Here is a 24731-nt window from a genome sequence, read left to right on the forward strand (position 1 = left end):
ACACTTAAAGCTCTGTTTCAGTTTGGCTTTGAGCATACAGAGCAGGAGGGCTCAAATATCAGCACACAAACATTGCACTTAATCAGTCCCCCAAGAGATATTAGGCAAAGAAAGGAAAAGACCATACTGTGGCTCTGTTGCCACCAACGTCTAATCCTGGATTCGTGTGTGTGGGGATTGGCTCTTGCCCCTCTGAATTTTCCCTGGAAATGTAGTTCAAAGAGTGTTGGACCAATTTGTCCATCCTTTCACCCAAACCCAGGAAAGCTACTCCACAATGGATATGGCCTTTTGAATGCCACTGCTTGGAAACCATTCTCCTAAGGAATATGAACCATGTCTTTGTGGACCCCGCTGGGGACACATAGGGGCCGATTCATAGAACTAATCTGAGATAAAATCCTAAACTTACTACTTTTGGTATTCACAGAAGACATTTAGTAGTAGTAAAGTTAGGACTCCTAACTTTACTACTACTAAACTGAAATAAAATCCTAAATTTACTAATTTTAGTATTCACAGAAAGCATTTAGTAGTAGTAAATTAGGACTCCTAACTTTACTACCACTAAATGCCTTTTGTCAATACCGAAAGTCGTAAAGTTAAGATTTTGTCTCAGTTTAGTAGTAGTAAAGTTAGCAGTCCTAACTTTACTACTACTAAATGCCTTCTGTGAATATCAAAGTAGTAAGGTTAGGATTTTATCTCAGATTAGTTCTGTGAATCGGCCACAAAATAAGTAAGCAGGGCAAATGATTCCTGTCTCCCTGTCCATATTCACTAAAAGACGGGCTGGTTGGACACTTTGAGGAGTTCCTCTGGAGATCTTCATGAAGATGGTATTTAATAGGCACATGCTTATTCAGAGTGACTTATGTTTCTAGATTCCATCTGTAAATGTCTCTAGAAGTTGCCTACTGGTGCCTATGCAAGAACTCAAAATATCCTTTCGTATGGGAGTCAGCCCCTGAAGCAATTTGGTATTTTGGCACTTGCTCATGATAAATTGCCTTTCAAGATTACTGCTGCTTTAGTGCTACTCTCGTTTCTATCTTAAGAACACAGTAATCCAAGACACAAAGATAGATGGCCTTTATTGGATGCCAATAATCCATTTAGCCACTGAAGATGGTCGCTGCTTTTCAAAACTATATTATGGACCATATAATTATCCCGTTCTCTGTGCTGTATCTTTGTTCTTTTCTGTCTGCAGCCACACATTAACTTAAAAATGTCCTCTGGCTACTGTATATCCTCCTGCTTGACATCTTCATAGCACATATGAAAAGAAGCACTTTAGAAGCAAAATAAAGTACAACCATTGCTTTCCCTAATTTGGAATATAGTAGTCAGCTCAGCATCCGAGAAGGATGATGCTCTCCATAAAGAAAGGGGATGGTTTCTCCCATCCCAAGCAATCCCAGCCAGACTCACCGTTGTTTCTCTCAGCATTATTGCAACTCTGAAACTCATGAGGACACCTGGACGTTGGATAGATTGAAATTGAGGGTTGAGCCTTTCAAGCAGAACATATACCCAGAAGAGGCTACGGCTTTCTTCATCACCAGATCAGTCTCCAGAGCTACCATGGATGCCTCACATTATAATACCATCTGAAGATGTCTTACAGGTGCCTTTGCCGCATCTTCTGTCTTCACCTCCTCTTCCAGTATCAAAATCTGTACTAGTGTCAGGATAAACATCTGTGTCTCCTTTAAAGAAAGGACCATCCATACCCATGCATTTTCCGATCGCAGTAATTCCACAGAGGGATTTCCCTTTCCCTCAAGGGTCTTTGATATGGATCAGCCTTCAACATAACATAGCAGCAGAGGTCTCTTTCAAAATCTCCCACAAGATCTTGCCACTCAGATGATATGATTCATGCTCCTCTTATATATCCATGACCTTAATAGTATCTCCGTCAAGGTTTTCTCTGGTGGACGACATCACCACTTTCTGTGATTGCTAAGTCAAGGTGCCACAAAGCTGTGTATTCTCTTGGAAGTGCTGCAATCCTCGTAGGAAATGACCATCTTTTTGTGTGGTTTCACCCAAATGTTTGCTGTATTTGTTTTGCTGGCATTAGAACTCTGTGTAATTTAGCCCTGCTAAACAGGAGTAAAGGGCCTGTGCTTCCCCTTTAAACATGTTGAAATTGGCTTAAACCTATTTGGTGCAATTAACTTACCTATAAGATCATAGTGTATGGGGCAGAAATATACCATGTCATGGACCGTTAAATGCCACCTGTGCTGTGCAGCGTCTAATTTGCAATCCACTACAGTGGCAGTAAAAATATGGCTTCAGGCCTACCCTGTGTAGTCTGACTGAAGTAGCTCGAGTCCTGCTGCACAGACCTGGTAAATTCACTCTTTTCACAGGTAGGAAAACGTGATTTCAAATATTAAATGAGTCACCCAAAATCACACCTTGCTGCCCAAAAGGTAGAATGCATAATATGTAAACGTGGGACAGACATGTGTGACATTAGAAATGACATGCTCCTCCAGTGACTAGGCGCAAAATAACATTGTCAATGGTCAGGCTGTAACTTGCACATTTGAAAATGTAAAAGTATAGATTATACACTTTTATCTATTATTTTTTACCTTTAACAGCTACAAACTCCATTCAGATACAAGAAAAAAGCATACTGGTAATGTGGGCTCCAAACAACGCACTGGTGTGTAATTAATACTAATTCTGTTTCCTCCAACGCTCTACTTTCGTGACCCCATTGCCAAGAGGCCAGCCAGAAACAAGGTCTAGAAATAACAAATGAAAAGGAACGTTCAATTCTATACAGGAATATCTGTTACAAAATCAACAGATGGTTAAACTGTTTTCCAGCAATAGATCAAGTAGTCATGATGTGACGAATAAAAGTTATTCAGGAGTCTTGCGAGTTGCATTGATTCAAATTTTATTTGAAAAATGCCAATTAGACAGAAGCCATCCATTCGGCCCAGCCAACGCGTTTCATCCTTGTGGGACTTCATTAGGGCCTAAAATTTAAAAAATACATATCACCAATCATGTTTTATTCATACAAATTGTACTACACTACCCATTCACCCGTTAACCCTTTTCCCACAAAAAAACATTAAAACACACCCAGGCAAGACTCCCTACCTATAGATATACTAATATAATCCATTCACTGGGTGTTTCCACCATCCCAGTGTGAGTCATAGTCCATATACAATCAAAATTAATACATTCTTAGAACCCTTCAATTCTTGAATTCATCACCCAAGTTGTACTAATGGTCTAACCGCCCCCCCTGTGATCCATTATTCACAGACATTTTTCCTCTGTATAAAGATCAGGTAACCATCTCGAAATAATTAAATTCACAAATTCATTAGATAATTCCATCAGTGGCCTAACATCCCACAATGTTTCCATCATTAGGAGACATTTGGCCTGCGTATGGAGATCAGGTGACAGTGACCTTACATCCAATAAAGTTACCATTATTAGGAGACATTTGGCCTGTGTATGGAGATTGGGTAATATCATGATATCCTTGCAAACCCCTCTCTCCCAATTCCAGAACACACCATTTAAAAAAAATATTTTTAAAGATTATCATAATCTATATTGTCCTCCTTCTTCCCAGGTAAAAATCCCCAGCCCGAAAATTGTATCACTCACTTGATCAATATCCCAAACAAATGGTAAACAATGTAAATTATACTATTCCAACATCCAGCGCACCAACCCCCCCCCCGCCTGTCGTTGTTCCGACTTGCGGAGTAATGGTATATGGAATCACATCGCGGTTGTTGTAACGACCACGTTGTGATTCCCTGCGGGGAAAAAGAATGTGTCATAAGAACATACTTTCCAAACAAATATATGATTTTAATTGAGGGTTGGTTAGAAAGGTATGGGGGTCCTTGAATCTATATATTACACAGGTTTTCACCACAAACTGGAATTAGGTTGGGAGCACAAAAAATAGGAAAAACTAGCTAGCTCTTTGAAAAATGCCAAAACAGTGGTACAAAAATAGTTGTTATTCAGCTCTGCATGTTCCTGAAAGCTGGAAAGATGGAGATTTTAACACAGCAAACTGTTTGTTGATGCCAATTTTCAAAAAGCAAACAGACACTATAGCCAGAGCATTTTTCCCCTATTTTCCGTCAAAAATAAAAATGTCGATATATTTTGTGTATTTTCTCCGTCCCTACCCAGAAACTCCACAAACTCTGGGTATTTTTCTGAATCCCCAGGATGTTGGAAACAAAGGACACAAATTGGGCATTGATACCTTATGTGGCAAAACGTTATGGAGCTCTAATTGCGAAATACCCCAAATAACCAAAAAAGGGCTCAGCACTAGGGGCGAAAGGGCCCAGCAGCTAAGTGGTTAAAAAGCCTGTCCCTATTGCTGGGAACTCAACTTGTATATTCATGTCAAAACAACCCTCTAACACTTCTTCCTGCTGCTTTATTCTTGATAAGTCCTTCCCTATTGCTGGGCTATGTGTAGCAGAAACCTTAACCACATTATGAAGTACCTTAAATTATGCAACTTTTGCAACATCTACTGTAAGAGGTCCATAAATGAATCCGTTTTGGCCTTCAGTAGCCAGTCATACTCCTGCTTTACTGTGTGCCAGGCAAGGGAATATGGGTTTCAGCAAACACTGTCGGATTTATTGCTCCAAGTTAAGAGTTTGGGAGTGCTTTCACAGGATCAGGTGGTGTTCAGAACCAGCTGACACTTAGCTTGGTGACCTTTACAGAGTCTGTAATAGGAGTACAATTTTATGGGCTAGTGCTGTTACCTTAAGAAGCAGTGAAACTCGTGTTTTTCCTGTTACAGCAGTTGACACTTAGAACAGAAGTAGAAATACAATGGAAAGTAAAATAGCTGTGCGGTATGAAAGAGGATGTGGGCCAGTTTTTTTTACTGCAAATTTATTTAAGCCCTTTGTATATGCCAGAGTTATTTTTAAACACATATACACAGAGCTGACCCAAGTCCTTCTTAGCTCTGCAGGAGATGAGAGCCAAGGCTTGCAAAGAACTTCTCTACTGCTATCTTCATTGTTAGACCTGGCACCTTGGCGTGAGTTTCCCTTCCACTTTTTTATGGTGTGCCTCGACTGTTTTGCTGGTGTTGTCCGCTCAGGGCACTGCGCCACGGCTAATCCGTGCCGCGGTGCAAGTGCTCCCTAAGTAAAGTGTACCTGTAATTGATGTTTCTGATTGGTTTATTGGATTCACTGTCAGTCCCCAGTAAAGTGCACCAGGGGTGCCAGGGCTTGTGAATGCCAATGCTGCTGGTGGGCTTGCAGCGCTGGTTGCGCCACCCACGGAAGCGGCCTTGTAAAGTGTGTCCAGGGTCTGCCACCGCAGACCCTGTGCGCGGTCCGGGACCGTCGCGCTGACTGCGCAAGTGCCCCCACTTGCCAGTCCCTAAACCTTCCCTTACCTACATATTAGCCACCCCTCTGGTAGGCCCAAGGGCAGGGTGCATTGTAGGCATAAGGTAAGACATGCCCTGGTGTGTGTGGCATGTCTTAGTAGTGAATTACAGCCCTTGTCATTTTTCACTATTGAAGGCTACCTGCTCTCCATAGGCCAGAGTGGGCTGCCGGGGTCACGCCAACGCTGTGACCCCAGTGGACTCAGAGAGCATGGTAGAGTGTCAAGTTTGGTATGCCTGAACTCAGAATAATAAAATACCTCTTGTAGTCAAGTTTATTTTAGTATCCTGGGTTTGTAAATACTACTTTTAGAAAGTTAGTATTTACTGACCTGACCATCTCAGTCCGCCTCTGCTGTGTGTATGTGTTCTGCCTGGCAACAGTAAGGAGCAGGGTGGGGGGGATCCCCAGAGACAGGTTGGCTGCCAGGTGGTGGGTAGAGAGATTACACCTGGATGGGTGGGAGGAGTACACCTTGACTCTTGAATAGACCTGTGCTCTGCCACCACAAAGCCGGCGCCACCCCCTGTGGGGCGGCTGATGTCTCTGCCCTGCTGCTGAAAGGAAAGAGCAGAGTCACCATAACAAAGTGCTCCAGAACTGGACTGAGCCAGGCCTAGGCCCCCTGGCGCTAAAGAACAAAAGAATTGGTGTATAAAAGTAGGAGCCTGGCTCCTAAGAAATCAGAATCCTGTTTACCACAAAGAACCTCTGCCCGACTAGAAGGAGAAGAAGACGCCGGAGGAGCTGGCCTGCTGCTTGCCTTGCTGAGAGAGGAGAGGAAGAGACTTACTGAAAAGACTTTGCTACTTTGTGCTTGAACATTCTCCAAGGGCTTGATCTGAGCTTGCCCCCTGAACTGAACCCCAGGAACAGTGGGTTCTTTGTGCTTCTTGCTCGTCCTCCAATTCGAGCCGTGTGTGCATCCCGCTGGAAAAGAGACTGCGCCCCTCATCGCCCCTCCTAGGGCCGTGACACTCAGAAGCTCGCCTGCCTCAAACCCGTGAGAGCCCCGCTCCGTCCCGAGCCGCTCTCTGTCCCCGGGCCAGGCCGCCTGCATCCCTGTCACCGCCTGCTACTGGAGCGCGCTGACCGCGCTATCACCCCTCCCGCCGGAAGCCGTCCGACGACTGTGATCTACGCCGGGTCATCCAGCTGCACTGACCGTGCCCTGCGACCCCGCTTCGCTATCCCCGGACATCTCAGGCCGCGCCGCCTCCGCTGTGGAGACCCTCCTGCACCGCCGTGCTAAAGGGTCGCTGGCCGCGCCTGCCTACGTGCCCACACCTGCTGATTGAGGACCCAAGAACACTTCCCAAGCCGAGAGTCGCACCGACCTGTGCCGACTCTCCACATCACTAAGGAAGTTCCAGTATCGGGCTCGGGGCCCGCAACGCCTTATTTCCCCGTTCGCAGGAACCGATCTCTGTGAGTACTGGAACTACAAGTAAAGAGACTACGAACTATCCATTTGAAGCTACAAACAAGATCATTTGCCTGCTGTATAACCTGGTGGCCTAGCGAAAACGTTATTGGTCTTGTGATAAGTCTGTTGAGATATATATACCTTATTTTTACATAAAGAAACGTATTTTTATATATATCCAAGTCTGGTGTCCGTTTCTGGGGGGATTGATGTATTTACTGTGTGTACGATTGTAAGTGCTTAACCAACAACGCCTGAGGAATCGCCTTGGCTGCTCACGCCACGCACCTAGAGGGTGAGCAAGGGTCATTCGCGAGGGGTTATCCTGCGCCCTGACGTGGAGGAGAGGGTTCCTGCTTGACCCAAGGGCAACCTTGCGCCAACCAGAGATCCCCGACTCTAACATTGTTGGCAGCGGTTGGGATTTCGGATTTGCACTTGTAATTTGCATACAGTGAGTTATTAATCACCAGATAGTGAGAGCAGACCAAGTAACGCAGCCACAGGTTTTCATTTTCTGAACTTTGTTGAGACGTCTGCCATTACTGCGACCATGCCTGGCTCACACTCCGCTGGGAGAGCACTCTCTGTGATTTCTGGAATCGATGAGGTGGATTGGGAGAGACTGGAAGGCTACACGATGGAGCAATTGAAAGGCTACAGTGTACAATTCAGAGTCCCCCATGCTGGATGCAAGAGGAAGACCCAGTACACCAAGGCGTTGAGAGCCTGGAAGGAGTCACGAGACCTACGGAATGCGGGGGACATCGTCCCACCCGACAACCTTGAGGAACCCAGCAGAGTCCGGTCGCCAGAGGAGCTGGCAGACAGGGCAGCCGACAGGGCGCATGCAATGGAGATGGCAAAATTGGCAGGACAAATGGAAATGGAAAAGCAGAAGTTGGCCCTGGAGGCACAACAACGCCAAATGGATCATGATATCAGATTGAAGGAGTTGGAGCTGAAGGCGAAAAGTTTGGACACCGCTCCTTCTGGTGGCAGCACTCCACCAGCGCAGGTAGAGTCCAAGGTGTACATCCCCAAAGATGTAGTAAAGGAGTATTTCAGAAAGGATGACATAGGGCAGTGGTTTAGGGCCTACGAGGTGGCCATGTCCTCACACCGGGTCCCTGAGAAAGACTGGGGAGCGGGGTTGTGGGGAAGGTTCCTTGCTGAAGGGCGGGACACACTGTTAGATTTGCCCTTAGAAGTCCAAACCTCATACCCCCATATGAAGGAAGCTTTAATGACCAGGTATGGGTTAACTCCGGAGCTATATCGACAGAGGTTCAGGGAGACCAAGAAGATCCCTGAGAGTACGTATGTGGAATATGTGACCTTTTTCTGCAGAGCGCTGGATGGTTGGGTGAAGGGTAGCAAAGTGAATGATTATCAAGGGCTGCTTGATTTAATTGCATGGGAGCACTTGTCCAGTCAATGTTTTCCTGAGCTACGCCAGCACCTGATTGATAGCAAGCTGTCCAACCCGAGGAAGCTTGCTGAGGAGGCGGACCGCTGGCTCAGCACCAGGGTCCACAAGGGTCAAGTGGGAGACTCCGCCAAAGGTGGGCAGGGTCCCCAGCAGAAGAGTGGGGGGGACAAGGGTAAACAGAAGGGGTTCCAAAAAGGCCCCCAAAGTAATTCCCAAGGGAACCAGCAGAAGGGTTCTCAGCCTCCCCCAACCCCGCAGCAGAACGGGGCCCCGACAGGTAGACCTGTTCCAAAGGGGCCCTTCAATTGTTATAAGTGTGGCGATCCGGGTCACATTGCCTCTGATCCTAAGTGTCGCCTGTTTGGTAAGACCGCACCCACTGGTGCTCCACCCCGGCAAGTAGCTAGTGTTAACTTTGGGGAGGAAGTAGCAGTCCAGGAGGGTGGGGGTCCCGGGCAGATGACCCTAGTCTCGCTAGGAGACAGCGAGATGGTCCCCGTAACCTACCTGCCCTCTAACACTAAGAAATATGGGCAGGTAGTGACCATCAATGGAAAGAAGGTTGAGGCTCTTAGAGATACAGGAGCCAGCGTGACCTCGGTGAGGCAACACCTGGTGTCTCAAGAGCAGATTGTACCCAATGCCTACTGTAGGGTTGTCAATGCTGACAACGTAGAGAGTCGTTGTCCAATGGCTCAAGTTCCCTTTGAGTGGGGGGAGGTCTCTGGTACTCTACAAGTCGCTGTGAGAACTGACATGCCTGTAGATTGTCTGCTAGGGAACGACCTGGAGAGTTCCCCTTGGGAAAAGGTGGAGAAGACCACGCATCTGAGGATGGTGGGTCTACCCGACTGGGCGTGCGTGACCACCCGGTCCATGGCAGCCAGTAGGGGTGTTGAGAGGGTCCTGGAGCCTGAGGGAGAGGTCCAGGAACCGGCCTTAGGGAGAAGGCGCAGGAGGCGCGGGAAACCGGCCCCCGAAGTTCCCACGGCCCAGGAGGAAGTAGACCCTGAGGGGGATGCTCTGGAGCCTACCGGGGAACAGATTGCCGAACTGGGAGACTTGCCTGAGCTGACCCATTGGCAGCAAGAAGGAGGTCCCTCCAGGGAGGAATTCTGCAGGGAGCAGAAAGAATGCCCTTCTCTCGTGGGTATGCGGCAACAGGCTGCAGACCAGGCCAATGGTGTTCAGGCCAAAACACACTACGTGTACTGGGAGAGTGACCTCCTGTATTCCGAGCCTAAGGCTGCTGAACCTGGGTCAGCCCGTGTGCTGGTGGTACCCCAGAAGTTCAGAACCTTCCTACTGGGGCTGGCTCATGATGTGCCGTTAGCAGGACATTTGGGGATGGACAAGACCTATGACAGGCTTGTCACCCACTTTTACTGGCCCCGAATGCATAAGAATTCCGATTCCTACTGCAGAACCTGTCAGACTTGCCAGGCAAGTGGTAAGAGCGGAGGGAAGCACAAGGCTCCCCTGCAACCTTTCCCTGTGGTCGGTACGCCATTCCAACGAGTGGGTATTGATATTGTGGGGCCTCTGGATCCCAAGACAGCCCTGGGCAACAGGTTCATCCTGGTCTTGGTGGACCATGCCACCCGGTACCCTGAAGCCATCCCTCTGAGGACAGTGACGGCCCCCGTGGTGGGACGGGCACTGATGGGAATTTTCTCCCGAGTGGGATTCCCTCTAGAGGTGGTGAGCGACAGGGGGACCAATTTCATATCCACATATATGAAATCCCTGTGGAAGGAGTGTGGGGTAACTTACAAGTTCACCACTCCTTACCATCCCCAAGGAAATGGGTTGGTTGAGAGATTCAACCGAACCCTCAAAGGCATGATCATGGGCCTGGACGGTCCAATGAGGCGTAAGTGGGACGTCCTCTTGCCATGCCTGCTCTTCGCTTACCGAGAGGTGCCACAGAAGTCTCTAGGATTCAGCCCCTTTGAGCTTCTGTATGGTCACCCGGTAAGAGGACCTCTGAGTTTGGTAAAGGAAGGCTGGGAGCAATCTCCCAGGAAACCTCCCCAGAATGTATATAGTTACATGCTGGCCTTCCGAAACCAGACTCGGCGTTTCAGGCAACTTGCTGAGGCAAATCTGGAAGCCAGCCAGGAGGAGATGAAGCGGTGGTACGACCGGAATGCCACTCTGGTAGAGCTTCAACCTGGACAAAAGGTGTGGGTCTTGGCCCCAGTGGAGCCGTGTGCACTTCAGGATAAGTGGACAGGTCCATTTGAGGTTGTGGAGCGCAAAAGTCCTATCACCTACTTGGTGGACATGCAGACTCCCAGGAACCCTTTGAGGGTCCTACATGTTAACCGCCTTAAGCCCCACTTAGAGAGGACCGAAGTGGGCATGCTGCTGGCCACTGATGATGGAATGGAAGAGGAGACCGAGCCTCTTCCTGACCTCTTAGTGGCCTCTGAGAAAGATGGGTCAGTGGATGGAGTTAACCTCTCACCCACCCTGACGCCCGAACAACAGGAAGACTGCCGCCACTTGCTGGGACAGTTTTCCGACCGATTCTCCCTGGTTCCTGGTGTCACAGATTGGTGCGTCCATGATGTGGACACAGGAGACAGCTTACCTGTGAAGCACAAGGCTTACAGGGTAACTGACAGGGTCAGAGCTTGCATTAAGGAGGAGGTCTCCAAAATGCTTGCGCTAGGGGTGATTGAGTCCTCCAGCAGTCCTTGGTCCAGCCCCGTGGTCTTGGTCCCCAAAGCTGCTGCGCCGGGAGCCACACCTGAACTCCGGTTCTGTGTGGACTACAGAGGACTCAATTCAGTCACGAAGACTGACGCGCACCCCATCCCCAGAGCTGATGAGCTCATTGATCGGCTGGGGGCTGCCCGGTTCCTCAGTACGTTTGATTTAACGTCTGGGTACTGGCAGATCGCCTTGACCGATGGGGCCAAAGAGAGGTCAGCATTCTCTACACCAGATGGGCACTTCCAGTTCCGAGTCATGCCATTTGGGATGAAGAATGCCCCTGCCACCTTTCAGAGGTTGGTCAACCAGGTACTGGTTGGGCTGGATGCGTTCAGTGCCGCCTACCTGGATGACATCGCAGTGTTCAGTGCCACCTGGCCTGAACACCTGCGCCACCTCTGGGAAGTGTTGATGGCGCTGCGCCGAGCAGGCCTCACGATCAAGGCAAGCAAGTGCCAGATCGGGCAGGGTTCCGTGGTATACTTGGGACACCAAGTGGGGAGTGGCAAGGTGGCACCCTTGCAACCCAAAATTGAGACCATCCTGGCTTGGGAACCCCCCAAGACGCAGACCGCAGTGAGGGCCTTCCTGGGGCTCACTGGGTACTACAGGAGGTTTGTCAAGGGCTATGGAACAATCGTTGCCCCCTTGACAGAGCTGACTTCGAAGAAGCAGCCCAGGAACGTGATTTGGACTGACACCTGTCAGAAAGCTTTCGACACCCTGAAGACTGCCATGTGCACGGCGCCCGTGCTCTTGGCCCCTGACTTCTCCAAGGAATTCCTAGTACAGACAGACGCTTCAGAGCATGGTGTAGGGGCTGTTCTTTCACAGATGACTGAGGAGGGCTGGGACCAACCCGTAGCCTTCATCAGTAGGAGGTTACTTCCACGGGAAAGTAGGTGGAGTGCAATTGAGCGAGAAGCATTTGCTGTGGTCTGGGCGCTGAAGAAGCTAAGACCCTACTTGTTTGGGTCTCACTTCCGGGTTCAGACGGACCACAGGCCCCTCAGATGGTTGATGCAAATGAGGGGTGAAAACCCGAAGCTGTTGAGGTGGTCCATCTCCCTACAGGGTATGGACTTTACGGTGGAACACCGTCCTGGTACAGATCACGCCAACGCCGACGGTCTGTCCAGGTATTTCCGCCTTAGTGACGAGGAACCCCCTGGGCAAGGGTAGTTCTCCCCACATTTCAGCTGGAGGGGACACGTGTTAGACCTGGCACCTTGGCGTGAGTTTCCCTTCCACTTTTTTATGGTGTGCCTCGACTGTTTTGCTGGTGTTGTCCGCTCAGGGCACTGCGCCACGGCTAATCCGTGCCGCGGTGCAAGTGCTCCCTAAGTAAAGTGTACCTGTAATTGATGTTTCTGATTGGTTTATTGGATTCACTGTCAGTCCCCAGTAAAGTGCACCAGGGGTGCCAGGGCTTGTGAATGCCAATGCTGCTGGTGGGCTTGCAGCGCTGGTTGCGCCACCCACGGAAGCGGCCTTGTAAAGTGTGTCCAGGGTCTGCCACCGCAGACCCTGTGCGCGGTCCGGGACCGTCGCGCTGACTGCGCAAGTGCCCCCACTTGCCAGTCCCTAAACCTTCCCTTACCTACATATTAGCCACCCCTCTGGTAGGCCCAAGGGCAGGGTGCATTGTAGGCATAAGGTAAGACATGCCCTGGTGTGTGTGGCATGTCTTAGTAGTGAATTACAGCCCTTGTCATTTTTCACTATTGAAGGCTACCTGCTCTCCATAGGCCAGAGTGGGCTGCCGGGGTCACGCCAACGCTGTGACCCCAGTGGACTCAGAGAGCATGGTAGAGTGTCAAGTTTGGTATGCCTGAACTCAGAATAATAAAATACCTCTTGTAGTCAAGTTTATTTTAGTATCCTGGGTTTGTAAATACTACTTTTAGAAAGTTAGTATTTACTGACCTGACCATCTCAGTCCGCCTCTGCTGTGTGTATGTGTTCTGCCTGGCAACAGTAAGGAGCAGGGTGGGGGGGATCCCCAGAGACAGGTTGGCTGCCAGGTGGTGGGTAGAGAGATTACACCTGGATGGGTGGGAGGAGTACACCTTGACTCTTGAATAGACCTGTGCTCTGCCACCACAAAGCCGGCGCCACCCCCTGTGGGGCGGCTGATGTCTCTGCCCTGCTGCTGAAAGGAAAGAGCAGAGTCACCATAACAAAGTGCTCCAGAACTGGACTGAGCCAGGCCTAGGCCCCCTGGCGCTAAAGAACAAAGGAATTGGTGTATAAAAGTAGGAGCCTGGCTCCTAAGAAATCAGAATCCTGTTTACCACAAAGAACCTCTGCCCGACTAGAAGGAGAAGAAGACGCCGGAGGAGCTGGCCTGCTGCTTGCCTTGCTGAGAGAGGAGAGGAAGAGACTTACTGAAAAGACTTTGCTACTTTGTGCTTGAACATTCTCCAAGGGCTTGATCTGAGCTTGCCCCCTGAACTGAACCCCAGGAACAGTGGGTTCTTTGTGCTTCTTGCTCGTCCTCCAATTCGAGCCGTGTGTGCATCCCGCTGGAAAAGAGACTGCGCCCCTCATCGCCCCTCCTAGGGCCGTGACACTCAGAAGCTCGCCTGCCTCAAACCCGTGAGAGCCCCGCTCCGTCCCGAGCCGCTCTCTGTCCCCGGGCCAGGCCGCCTGCATCCCTGTCACCGCCTGCTACTGGAGCGCGCTGACCGCGCTATCACCCCTCCCGCCGGAAGCCGTCCGACGACTGTGATCTACGCCGGGTCATCCAGCTGCACTGACCGTGCCCTGCGACCCCGCTTCGCTATCCCCGGACATCTCAGGCCGCGCCGCCTCCGCTGTGGAGACCCTCCTGCACCGCCGTGCTAAAGGGTCGCTGGCCGCGCCTGCCTACGTGCCCACACCTGCTGATTGAGGACCCAAGAACACTTCCCAAGCCGAGAGTCGCACCGACCTGTGCCGACTCTCCACATCACTAAGGAAGTTCCAGTATCGGGCTCGGGGCCCGCAACGCCTTATTTCCCCGTTCGCAGGAACCGATCTCTGTGAGTACTGGAACTACAAGTAAAGAGACTACGAACTATCCATTTGAAGCTACAAACAAGATCATTTGCCTGCTGTATAACCTGGTGGCCTAGCGAAAACGTTATTGGTCTTGTGATAAGTCTGTTGAGATATATATACCTTATTTTTACATAAAGAAACGTATTTTTATATATATCCAAGTCTGGTGTCCGTTTCTGGGGGGATTGATGTATTTACTGTGTGTACGATTGTAAGTGCTTAACCAACAACGCCTGAGGAATCGCCTTGGCTGCTCACGCCACGCACCTAGAGGGTGAGCAAGGGTCATTCGCGAGGGGTTATCCTGCGCCCTGACGTGGAGGAGAGGGTTCCTGCTTGACCCAAGGGCAACCTTGCGCCAACCAGAGATCCCCGACTCTAACATTCATATTTTGGAAGATGGCACTGGAATAGCAGTATGCTGGGCGGATTTCCTTATGACATACTGAATAATGTGCATCAGGAAAGACTGTGCCAGAACACTTACTGCCTTCTTCCTTAATGTGAAGACTGCATTGTAGTAGCAGGGTGTCTTTAGTGTATCTCCTTGCCTATCACGTAGGGGGACAAATGATGGAGGTAATGCTGGTCTGTGAGAAAACAGAGCATGTTTGTGATCACCACCATCCACACTTTGGCAATGTCTAGGGGTGATGCGATTTTTCCTCCTTCATTCTTATGTATGTTGAGAGGGGTTGCCAGGAAGCCCCCTGCACTTGGCAGTGATGGCCAGAGGACTATTCACCTTCTCACCCTTGAGCAAGGCAAAAGGGGATGCTACTTTGAAGACTCCTGTACATGTTCAGTGATTTTAGAGAAGTAAAATCACCTATGGAAAATCAGATTTTATTTGTAAGTCATAATATGAGTTGGGACCCTGCTTATAACTTTTGAACTGATCTGCTCCCTACAATGTTATGCTAAAGTCCATTTCCAAAAGCTCTCTAAGAGGGAGCTGTGGATAGCACCCTTCAGGCTTAGTCCAGAGGGAGTGTTAAGCAGCTTAGTTTTACCAGAACAAATCATATAGTGTAGGTTAAACGAAAAAGAACCACACACTGTAGTTATAAAAATAGTTTTATTTATTATGCACACTCCCTAACACGTTGGTCTATCTCCTACCTGGAGATATTAACACAATACACTCAATACTTCAGTTGTTAGCAGGTAAGTAAGCACATATACACAGTGGTCTCCGGGGGAAAGCAAACTATATACTAAAGAAGTGGTATGCGAACTGTTACCAAAGTCGGAACTCGGACCAGAAGACTCAGAAGAGCTTGTTGCAGGGATTCTGCTTATGCACAGGAAACCAGTGTGAGAATTTGGCCTGATATATGATGTCACTAGTTCTAGTGTACACCTTGTATCAGTCCAAACAACCCTTATGGTGAATGGTTGTAAAGTCAACCTTATAGACCAGCTATCCTAGTGGTAGCATGGACAAGAGCAGTCTTAGGCTAAACTCTGAATGGCATGTGAAGCCAGCTGTTATACCATATATAATCCCTTGAATACCAAATGAAAGGACACCACAACAGATATATATATAAAATAAAGTGTATTTATTCTAGTCAAACCCTCAGCACTCTTTATCTGATTCGAGGTAAGTACAACACAGTCTTATTCAAGCATACATTAAGTCACACAGGTAAGTAATACAGTTAGGCCCTAGGGGCCACGCAAACCATATACTAAGTAAGTGGTATAAGGACCACTGTCACGGAAATAAGATAGGCCTAGGCCTAGGGAATCGCTGGGGCTACACTATACTACCCAAGGTTAGGAAGTGGGAGGCCCTCGGGATTCAGGTGCAGAGTGGAAACACTCACGCGTAATGCGTATAATCGATAGAAATAGTACAGTTCAGAAATAAGCAGTTTTAGGACACTTCTGGTATAGCTAGAAAGTCGAGACTCGGAAACTAGACCCTAGGATAGTCAATACCCTCGTGAGCACCGAAGTACCCAAGTTACCTAGCCCACGGGCTGCGGGTGCATAGGTGTGAACTTGCGTCGGGTTTCGTCGTGGACTTCTATGGATGCCTGAAGGAAAGTTGCTGACAGGCAGTCAGTGCAGATTGTCCGGTGTATCCCAAGGCCGGGATCAAGAAGGAAGGATACATGCAAGCAGAGGGGACAGAGTCTGGGTCACTAGCCAGTGACCACGTGGAACCAGGAAGGAACCAGGCGATGTCGGGAGATTGCAGGTGAAGAGGTGAAGCTTGTCGCAGCAGCCACGTGTGCCAGGAGACGTCGAGGACGACCAGGACCAGGAGGCGAGCTGTCCCACGAAGGCTCGTGCTGTCGGCGGCGTCGAAGTCGAACTAGGACTCACCAAGCCTTGGCAAGCGGAACCCACGAAGAATGGAGGACTTGCTTCTGGTGCAGACCAGGAAGGTCTGGGGTGCTTCTCTTTTGCAGAGGAGCAGGAGCCAGTCTGGAGGAGCCAAACCAGCAGTGGAAAATCGTAGGTGTGTCGTCGCAAAGGTTGCTAGCCAGCGGGCAAGCAACCGGACAGACGCGGCAAGCAGGAAAATGCAGAAGGGCCCCACGCAGGACTCGTGGAGTGTGGGGGGCTGATCTTCGGTGCAGATGGTGCTTGGGGTTGGGGCTTCTCAATCCCCGGTGCACAACTTCGAGAGTGCCTCAGAAGCTGCGCTGGAAGATACTCGCCCCTTTTCCCAGGTAGCCGGTCCCACGTCTCTCGTAGCCTCCACGGATCTCAGCTCGGCTGTGGATGTGGATCAGGGTCGGAGAAGTCTGGAAGTCAAGGCTCTGGTCAGGCTCTGCAGTCGGTCCATCGTAGAACTTCAGCAAAGCAAAGGGTTAGTCTCTTGATGGTGCCTGTTCGCACAGGGTGACCACTCCTTGGCCACAAGGGAGATTCTTCAGTCTTCTTCTTTCGTCGAATGTCGAAGGCCCAGAGTTTCTGTTCAAGTTGCAGGTTCAGGATAATCTAATCTAGCAGGGCCCAACTAGCTACTAATATACTGGGCTAGTGGGCTGGGCTACCTGCAAGGTCCCTCCTATGGGTGGGACCAGGAAGGGGAGTGGCTACACCCCCTTTCCTTTGTCCAGTTTCGTGCCAGAGCTGGGGCTGGAGTGCCCCAGCACCGGTTTGAACTGGACTAAGCATGGAGCACCTTGTGTGCCCCAGGCATGTCTCATTCCTTTCAGCCCTCCCTGCCCCAATACACTAAAGTCTGTCTGGGGAGGTGCTAGCACCTCCCCAAGCAGGAAACCTATTGTCCAGGCCTCCCTGGCTGGGAGGGCTCCCAGCAGCAGGAAGTCAGACTTGTGTCTGTGGCAGCAGCATCCATTTTGTGATGCTGAGGCTTTGGTGAGAGTTAAACAGCAAAGTAGGATTTTAACATGTCTCTCCCTCTAGAAGGGAGGAATAATATCCTCATCACCAGAAATGGTATGGGGGTATTATTCCAAATTGTTAGACACCTTACACGACATGTTTTGATAAAGCCAAACCATAGTTACCATAACCGTTTAAGGTTATAAGGTACTTTAAGAGTATATGGTAGGCTATATCATAGAACAGCTATAAGGACATGGTTCCGAAAGCTGCAGACAGGCTCAGCTCATGCTAGAGCACCATCTCACATGTTACCAAGCACTCTGCCTCCAGGATTGTTAAGGCCTGCCATAGGAGTGACTGATAGGTACACATGTGTGTATATATAAGGGTAGATATAGGTATACTATATCTAAGCAATGGGTGATTACACGACCTTGCCCCAGCTGAGTGATCAGCCAGTTGTGTCTGATTGGAAGGCCAGACCAGGGGTGGCATAATACATACTGCAGCCCCTGGGAGGCCTAGGGTACACCTATGCCCTGGGTACCTAGGGTACACTGTACAGGGTCCAATAAGGTGATCCTTACCAATCGGGTATGTACCTAGGGTACATGGAGTCCATTTTAAAAAGAGAGCAGGCAGCCTGAGACCCTGAATGGCAGGATCTCAGGCCAACTAAGTCGAAAAACCAGCTAGACACTAGGCAAAAAGTTGGGGGTAACCATAGTCAGATATTCACCTTCCTACAACCAGGACCTCAGTGAATTGTGAACCCAACAACATGCACTGTCTAGCGACCCAGACTGTTTCTTTACACGATGTGCAGACAAAGGTCGCTGCTCACTGTTTGGGATGTGAACAACAGACAGTTCTCATGTGAAGCAAAGTCGAGCAAGCAATTCTCAATTAATAACATGTGACTACAGTGTCGTGCGCAAAAGCAGCAAAAGTGGCAAGATGGCTTTCTAACATCTAACGCGGTTGTGCTAACTTAGCATTGTACGTATATAGATAGCAATCTTCACTACACCACCCCCTTGATCGGACCACTAACCAGTAGGGGCGCACTTGCAAGAACGCAGAGTTCAAGTTTGATAGAACGGAACCAAGGGCATGAACTGTAAGTCCATATAAGGAAAGTGAAAAAGTTTGAAGAGAAAAAGCAAAGAAAAAATAAAAAAGAATTGAAAAAAAACATTTAAAGGATAAAAAAAAACATCATTGAAGGACGTATGACGAAATGAAAGTGCAAAAAAGTCACTCCATCAATGTATAAGCACAATAAGTTGCAACAGCTTCCAAGAGGAAATCATTGGAACGTTCTGCAAAATTATCTGCCATCCAGTTCAGCACGGGGAAGGAACATACATGCTCCTCGACCACCGGAGCCTCCAGCACCATTCGAGGACAACTGGCGTGCTCTTCAAGATAACTTCTCACTAAGAATTCAGTTGCAGCCGTTCCGATGTCCCAATTCACAAGGACTCCATGTGCTGCTCCACAGGCCATAATCCCGACGCCAGAACAGTCCAACCCATGAGCCACTAAGGGGCTCATCAGCCGATCATAATCCGGGGCAGGAGACACCGCGTTCGACAGACACAAATCCAGAGCCCATTTGAATGGACAATCTAGGCAATGAAAGACGGGCTGTACACAAGTAAAGTAGGGAAACCGGAAGGACTATCCATAGGCTATGCTTAAGGTCGCCAGTGGTAAAGTGCCATAGTATTCAAGCATCCGGTTACGAAGATGTAACAGCCGGGACCTGCTGTTGCGCGACGCAAGTTGTTCATCCATAGCGTAGTGCGCAGATCAACAAAAGTACCCCAGCTACGAGGGCGAGAAGCAAAGGGAGACCTCCGAAGATGCTGGAAAAAATAAAATGAAAAAATGCCGGGATCACACCAAAAATAGTTTGAAAGGAGGTCACGAGGCCGGAGCCCACAATTTTAAAAAAAATGAGCCAGGCCACTTGTTGACGAGGCATTAAAGATAGTGTGAATCAGGGTCCCAATATGAAGTGGGAGATCAGTATTCAAAAGCGCTTGCACCTCAGTGCGCGTGTTTGCTACGTGAAGGACAAATGTTTCCCGGGATGAAGTCAACGCGACTTCTTTTTGAGACAATAGAGCCCTTATTCTGCTCATCTTATTGAACTGTGCTTTGAAGGTTGGAATGGAAGGCCAGATGGATACATCGAGCCGTCCATGCGGGGGTGGGAAAAGGACGTTATTACAGCAAACCACTCTCTATGATACAGTCACTATGTAGGGAATTGCCACTAACATCCCATAGCAAGCTTCATTATTTAATAGCAAATAACTACAGTTAGCAAGTAGCGTAAAAGACGGTGTTACAACTGGCACAGGGATCCCTTTCAGGACGCAAGCTAAATTAGGAGCGTGCACATTACATGCACCATGCAATTGAATGTGCCTACACACAACAGAGTGATCCGGAGTGGAAGTGCACTCTTCACCTTTTAAGTATACCTCTTTTCCGTCTCTCACACATCTATACGTGAATGGGAGTGACCAAACTTCGTGCAGGAAGGCAGAACCAAGTTTTTCATATATGCCAAGGGCATAATGTTTCATGCACGAACTGAACTTAAACAGAGGGAACGGTAACGTGATCAACCCGTGGATAAGCCACACAGCGGAATTTAATTCAGCAACGGAGAAAGGTAAAGGTTCTAACTTTTCAATGTGTAGCAATGAATAAGTCGCATCTTTCATGGACATGAACTGTTGTTTTGAGGTTAAATTAAAAGGAAGGAACAGAGATGAAGTATTCATGTAATCCCAAGGGACTTTCCCAGCCTTTAACGTCTGTAATGTCCATGCAAACTGCATAATAGAACGCAATTGATTCTGACCATGATATAAAACAGACAAATCATCCTACACAATGTGTACCACAGATGAAACAATATTGTCTAAGGTATAAATTCTAGAAGACAGGGTGTTAATGCTATTATCTATTACAGCCAATACCTTTTCCATATTGGCTTGATCAATAGCACGTAATCTGGATGCAGCCTCAATTTGTGATAGCTTCCAAACTTCGTTATAAACAGCATATACCCATCTTTTGGACCTGCCTACCGCAGGACCCTTAACAAAATCATTCAAATCTATTTTGTCGTGTAATCGACCTAAATGAAGTTTAACAGATGCCAAGGTGGAATGTTGCAGCCAGGATTGGCATAACTTCCCTACTGAGTAGGTAGTTACAGTGTGAGAAGACTCAAAACGGGGGTCTACACGAACTTGTGTATACCCCGGTGCCAAATCCAGAAACCGATGTTGATAGGAATCCGAACTCGTTTGCCACACCAACCACCCTTCCGGATTCAATTCAGAAATATTGAAGGACGTGTTGGAAATGTATGACTGCAACGTAGCAAGGGATAGATCCGTATGATTACCCCAATTTGGATAAGCACCCAGACCCGGAATGGAGGGAAAATCTAATTTTTTAGAAGTAGCCCATCCAAAACAGATGGTCTGAAAAATGGACAAATTTAAAAATAACATGTGATTCGGGATAAGACAGGCACGATGCAAAGCTTCTGTTCCCTGTACCTGCCACGGTTTAGAACCCCAAACCGATTTAAGACAGATAGTAGCTTTCCACAGATCATATCCTCCAATTGCCAACTCGTCCATAAAGGACTTGGAATACAACAATTTGGTGTGTGTCAGTCTAACTTTAGAAGCAGACTCAGGCGCAACCTTAAAATAAAAGGAGACCGGATTCGACACACTGAAATCAGAAAAATATGTGAATTTGTCCACTAACGTGGTGGAGCTGCCCAGCCTAGGGGCAGGACAGTGTTCCCATTGTGTATAATTTACGAAATTTCTAAACGTGTTTGCTTTGTGTAGGAAGTGTGTGCCATAATGTTGATAGCAGAATTGCTCATCATAATTAGCAGTATCTAAATACAAATCTTCAGCATCAAATGCAGCATAATATTTCAAATCAGAAAACAGTGCTTCTATTGCTTGCACATCCCAATCATCTGAGTGGATGTTCTGCTTAACTACATCACCCATAGAAACACGAAATACATTTGGCACATTGATTACTTCAGTGGGACCATGAATTTGAAATTTTACAGCATCCCAAGCGATCCCATCACGTACAGGCCAGGCAGTAATGTTCACAAAAGTCTGGTCCCTTTTCATGATATGTGATGAGGAGTGGGGGGGCCAAAGTTCCATCAATTAGTCGAATTGTAGATCTTTGTTTCAGGTAGTGTCCATTGATAAGTCTAAAAAACACTACCAAAAAGCCAATGGACATAAACAGAAAAATACCTATGAGCACCAGCCAAATGTAAGTCCAAGGGGGAATTAAAAAATGGCTTTTGAACCAGGTCACAAAAATCGAAACTTTGGACGGGGCAATGGAAGTCATTGAATTAGAGTCAAAAGAGTATCGTGACTGGGTAACTGTGGTGGATTGTAAAACAGGCAATGAAACATCCGCAGGATAAGCATACTCAACATCTTCAGGTAGACCAGCAGTTGTCGGCGGCAATAAAGGACCAGTAACTGTATGCATCTCGACGGCAACATCAGGCAAGGTGTTAGAAGCTGGGACCACAACAGAATTTCTCAGCATCGAAGGGCAAGAAACTGCTGGTGTCATACTAAGAAGAATCGGCCACTCGCTGTAGCTTGACATTGTCAATAGAGATGTACCCGTTATCCTTTCGACCAGGAAGTGGAGGTAAAATGACTGTTCGTGTACCCTGTACTCCAAGCACTGGAACTGGTGCACGATAAGAGGGGCCGAACTCCTTCTTGTTCTCCACCTTCTCACGGACCAGATCACCAACTCGAGGTAGCCAGCCGACTACCGGAACCTGAAGCGCAGCATCAGATGAGGAGGGTACATGTTCCTTCGCTAGACTGTCTCTGGCTTCTTGAAGATCCTGCAATACAGCACAGTGATCATCTACGTCAAAGGGAGCGGGCGACGCCGCCATGTCTAGTTCATCAAGGTCCGGGACAAACATTTGTATGCCAAAGAGCATCATGTATGGGGTCCGCCCACCCAGAGACCTTCTAGGGAGATTATTAAGTGCTCGTTGCACGTCATATAAGTGGGCTAGCCAGTTCCGGCCAGTACCTAAAGCCCTGGCTGTCAAAGATTGCTTTAAGTCACGGTTCATTTGCTCCACTACACTATTACCCTCAGGTCGGTATGGAGACGAAAATTTGACTTGGACCCCCAAATTTCTCATTGCTTCTTTGTACGCCTTAGAGGCGAACGCAGGGCCCTCATCAGAATGAAAGGTACCACATGCAAAACTTCCAACAAAGGCACGCAAATCCTTTATGAAAGTACGGGCATCAGCACTCCTTTGTGGCCACACCCACAGAAAACGTGTGCACGAATCCACTGCAACCAAGATGTATTTGTACGCAGTATCAGAGGTAAATGGACTGCAATGATCTAAATAAACACAACCTAGTGATTTATTAGATATGTACAACTGAGTTTGTGGTGGGCGCGCCGCAGTTGAAGGTTTTATCTGCTGGCAAATGTCACAATTAAGAACATAAGCTCGGGCTTGTTTATATAAACCGCACCACCAGTAACGTTGTTGCAGCAGAGATACAGTAGCTGCAACGCCGCCATGCGCGGACGCCATGCCCTCGTGAGCTGCTAATATCAAAGATGGTCTGCAGTCCGCCTTGGCAATCAATCTGTCACCAACGTCATTAATCCTCTCTAATGGGGCGTTATCAGGACTTAAGCGATAATGGTAACGAGAAGGGAAACCTCTTGGAAATTTCGTTCCCTTCTCTGTAGCAGCAATAGCTGCCAAGATGTCATCATCGATCTTACTTTTGGATCTTGTAACTACTGCTACTAAGTATGTTGCCACTGCTGTTTTTGCTGCCTCGTCAGCCAGGCTGTTGCCGACAGCATGGACACCAACTCGTTGGTGACCAAGAGTGTGAATAACATTCACGAGAGGCAGATGTTCTTTAAGTTCTGCCACTGGAACCCAAAGCGTTTTATGCTTAATCGTGCTACCTTTGGAATCATGGTAATCATTCTGAGACCAAAAATGTAGATTGTCGTTGTATGATTGGACACAATAAAATGAGTCACTCACTATAAGGGTAGTGACTCGGGGATCAGCAAACTCTAGCGCTAGCACCAGAGCACAAAGCTCCGCCAACTGTGCGGTACAATCACCTAATGACTGCGTATGCACGACATCGGATTGTAAATCACCATTTACGAAAGTACCGACCACAATTGCGCAGGCCGCTGAATAGGCATGCTTTGATCCAGTTGCCAGTTGCGCAGAACCGTCAGTGTAAATGACACAATGGTAATCCTCGAACGGGCGCAAAGACAGAGGAGCTGGATAAACAAATTCATACTGCAAAAACTCCTGAGTCTGAAGTGCCGCATCAAAGATATATGTGACGTCAGGCGATGTCAAGGAAGTGGCCCATTGTATCCACCTTGGATGCAAAGCCTTAGAATTTGGTACACTTGCTTTTGTCACCGCCTCAAGGGCAGGATATGGTGTTACCACCAGCATGCGTTTTCCTTGCGATAGCACTCGCTCTTTCAGAATCGCCATCTGTACTGCTGTCAGAACTTTCTCGACAGCGGAAAATCGCAGTTCAGCCGGAAGTGTACAAGTGAGATTTGTAGGCAATGGGGACGGTGTCGCCCTCATTGAACGTCAAGTATATGAAACCCACTGCGCCTGGCACAATTCTTATGACCAGGTTAGAGTGGTTATCACGCGTCAGTAAGTATTTTGAAGCAAGAAGATCAGCTTGCAATGATTGCAATATAGCTGAATGCTCTGGCAGCCAACATGATTTGGAAAAAGTAGGTTGTATCAAGGCATAAAGCTGCTTGATACGCTGGGCATAATCTGGAATGTAAGTTCGAACGAAATTCAGAAAACCCAGCAAAGATTGTAATTTCTTCAGTGTCGTGGGAGCACGTAGGCATGCGCATTTCTCTAGGAAGTGCGGAGCCAATCCTCGACCTTCATTGTTGAGTTCGTACCCCAAGAACAACACTGTATATTCTGCAATGGGAGACTTCGCAAAGTTGAATTTTTTACTGAAGTCTGCAAACAAAACAATAATGCGATCAACGCGACTGAGATGCAATCCCAACTCGTCATCCGGTAGATAAATTTCATCCACATACGAGTACGCATCAGGGTCTATGCTCTCTAACAGAGAGACCACGCGAGCGGCGAAGACACCAGGGCTGTTTTTATATCCCATTGGTAATCTTTTGAAATGTTTTTGTTTGCCACCCGAGGTAAATGCCGTCCACTCACTACTAAGAG

Source organism: Triturus cristatus, chromosome 8 (genome assembly GCF_964204655.1).
Source record: "Triturus cristatus chromosome 8, aTriCri1.1, whole genome shotgun sequence".
NCBI classification, from domain to species: Eukaryota; Metazoa; Chordata; class Amphibia; order Caudata; family Salamandridae; genus Triturus; species Triturus cristatus.